Source organism: Strix aluco, chromosome Z (genome assembly GCF_031877795.1).
Source record: "Strix aluco isolate bStrAlu1 chromosome Z, bStrAlu1.hap1, whole genome shotgun sequence".
NCBI classification, from domain to species: Eukaryota; Metazoa; Chordata; class Aves; order Strigiformes; family Strigidae; genus Strix; species Strix aluco.
In genome coordinates, this window is record NC_133971.1 from 15,979,480 (window position 1) to 15,982,917 (window position 3,438).

A 3,438-nucleotide genomic window follows, 5' to 3' on the forward strand; every position below is an offset into this window, starting at 1 on the left:
TGCTATTACCTATTTACTAACACTGGCCTATGAGCATCTGGGGCCAGATCATTAGCTGATGGTGGTTAGCACGAACTCACTGAAGACATGGTAACATCACAGTTCAGACTCCTGCCATTATATTTGTAGGCTGCTCTTTAAAGCTTTCAAACCCAGGCACACTGTCTGTATCCACATCTACATGACAAAAATTCCTCCTTTCAAAGCAAAACAAATAAAAACTAAGGTGAACAAAATGACATGACTCATTAGTTAAAATCCCCCAAGAAAACACATTCTTTACCTAAATCAGTTGTGGCAGCTATTAATAATCCTGCCAGCTGTTACAGGAGGCCTCTTCAGGTGTACTGAGATCTTAACTTGAAGGTCTCCTGACAATGCATCCACTGCAGCATTTTAAAAATCAGCCTTACACTCAGTTAAGACTTCTTAATCTTTATTTGTAATGACTAAAGTGATTTATCTTGGCTTCAACAGTTCATTAGTTTTAACAGTGAATACTGGGAATTGGAATATTACCATAGCCAGGTGTCAGCAGTGTCTGGGGGAAAGGAAATACTTTCCTGAATGCAGGTCACAGGACAGTGAGGAAACGGGTGAGGCTCACATCATATTTTGTAGGCAGTTGTTTAAATATTTTTGCGATGCTCTACCATCCCTTAAATAACTCCAAATATACAGCCTTGGAAGAACCAGCTAACCTTGGTTTTTGCAGAAGGTCTGAGAACAAGCAGTGGCTACCCAAAGTGAGAATGATTACAAGTTTAAAACGACATTCAGTTTTCACTCAACTCTGGCTATGGCAAAATTCAACATAAATGGGCAGCTGAGCAAGCAAGGTGCAGATTTCAACTATCAGTCCAGTGGCAGGGTCTCTGCTGGGTGCCATATGTACAGACATGTGGGAAAGCAGATAAAGCTGAAACTCACAATCATCTTTCACATGTATCTCTCCATCAAGTCAAAACATACACTGAATACCTCAATCCATAATAAACCCCAAACACTGCAAACTCACCAGAAGAGCTATCTTTTTTTTTTTAAATACCTCCAAAATTTGACACTAAAACATGTAGTGGATAAAGCTATTTTAAAGAACTTGTGATTTTTTCCCCAGTGTGTACTGTAAAGAATTTCCAAGTTGAATCTTTGCTGTATAAAGACATACATCTAAAATGAAGCATTTATATGGTAAAATGAAAAATGGAATTACTGTCTCAGAAAAAATCATACTTTTCAAGAACATCCCAACTACACTCTCCGTCTTGTGAAATGCTTTAAACAAGCTCTAAAAAGCTGGATGGGGGCCTTGTCCACCCAATTATCTTGTGCTCAACCAAAACAAACACCAGAAGCCCATCTCTAGTGCCTTCTGGTTATCATTTCCACATCACACTGACCTCCATGGTAGAAAGTTTTAACAACTGCTTGTGGTCAAATAACCCACCCAGCCAGAAGATCTGCTCTCCCCCAGCTATCACAATCAAAAAAAATTCAATCTCTTGGTTGACACAGATCAGAAAGTCTCTCAAAAAAATCTCCAAACAATACCTCAGAAACACCTCAGTGGTGTTTTCCCTGACACTGCTTTTGTGGAGGATCAGTGCACATACATCACACTGAGCAATCATCTACGGATAGTCCTATCCAGACATGCCTCTGAGCAAAAGATCAGGAACACCAGGATTTTGCACAATGTCACACAATGGAGAATTGCTCTTTATAAAGCATGTGACAATGTTTCAAAAAGGTGAAATGATCCAGCACTGTGCCACTTACTTGGGCATTGGTTTTTTTAACCTATTGTTTCTTTGTTATGCTGCATAGAGGAATGCTTGACTTGCCAGGATGGAGGAGGGTGTTGGCCTACTGTGCCTGCTGCCATGGTGGCAATAACTGCTTCAGGCAAGGTTTGATGGAGTTTAGTTCTAGCGTTTCCACTCCATAGGCTGGCATTTACACTAAAGAATAGCCACTTGTGTACTTTCCAAAACTCCTGTTTAGTATTTACCGTTCAGACTCATCAAGTGCTTACTGTTCTTGCAGCTTAACCTCTTCTGGGTCATGAATCCTGACCGCAAGGATAGCTGGTGGGTAGGCTGGACAACAGGTTGTTTCTTGCTGTTAAGTCTTAAACTGTACTCTCTTCTTGGGCTTTTTGTTGGTTTTTTTGCTATCGTTAGTTCAAGACTTCTTTCTGCCTGCCTAGATATGTTTGCGGCCTACACCCCTGTAGTATCCAACCACCAATCAGCCCTTCACCGCACCTTCTGTGGATTACACGGAATTAGAGTGGTTGAGGTTGGAAGGGACCTCTGGAGGTCATCCTGTCCAATCCCCTGCTGAAGCTGGGCTGTCTAGAGCTGGTTGGCCAGGACTGAGTCTAGACAGTCTTTGAGTATCTCTAAAGAGGGAGTGAAAACAAGTATTACAATTCCTATTGTACAGATAAAGAATCAAACAGAAGGGTTAGGGGGTTTGCCAAGGAAGTTAAGGAACTGCAACTATAATTTTGATTCACACTAAGCCTTACTCAACATTGCTGGGCACTTTAGAGACTGTTCCTGCCTGCTGGTGGTACAGGCTGAATAAAGAAGGTAAAAGGCTGAAAAAACAAATCCAGTGAGCATTGTGATGGTGGTAACTCAAGTAAGTATCACAGTTTTATTAAAACTGCACTTTATTTTTTTGATGGGTAGGAAGTAGCTAAATGAAAAAAACTGATGATCTAAAAGAAGAAAGTTAGCCAGGGAAAACAAAAAGGCAAAAGAAAGTGAAGGAATGAAAGGGGAAAAGATTGAACATGAACAGATGTTAGTGCAAGACTGAAGGTGCTACAAAATCTATCCTGACCACCTGTGTAGACTTTTTAGTCTCACAAAGCCCAGTTGAGGTTTGGCCAAGGCATACTGACTGCAGTAGCAACAAGGCTTGACCTAAGCCTATTAGGACAAAGCCAGTCCACCATCATCCTTGGTCAGAAAAGGGAGGGAAGAGGAAAGGAAGGCAGAGGGAGAGCAGAGGGAGGCTGAGGAGTAGGGTCTGTAGTGCATTTACAGCTGAAGGGCAGGGAACAGCAGATTAAGAGTCAGCTCTTTGTGGGATGAGGCACTCTGCTGGCCCTTGAACTGGCTGAGGCTACTGCTGTGCTGGCTCCCTTGGTGGGTTGTGCTGGCTCCTCCTGGCATTTCTTTCTCAGGATGACTTCTAAGTCTCCACTCAGTCATTCTTAGGATCATTTCTGATCCTAATGATCCTAAATGTTCAAAAAGTCATGTAGATTTATTTTAAAACTAGTGTCTGCGGTTGTCCTTCTCTTTAGTGGCTATTTCCTGTGACGGATTCTCTACTCCTTCTGCTCCTCCTGCGCTGCGGGCTCATCAGCTGTCAAGTCAGGGGGACGTCCCAATTCTCTGCCTTTCTCACAACTCCTGAGCC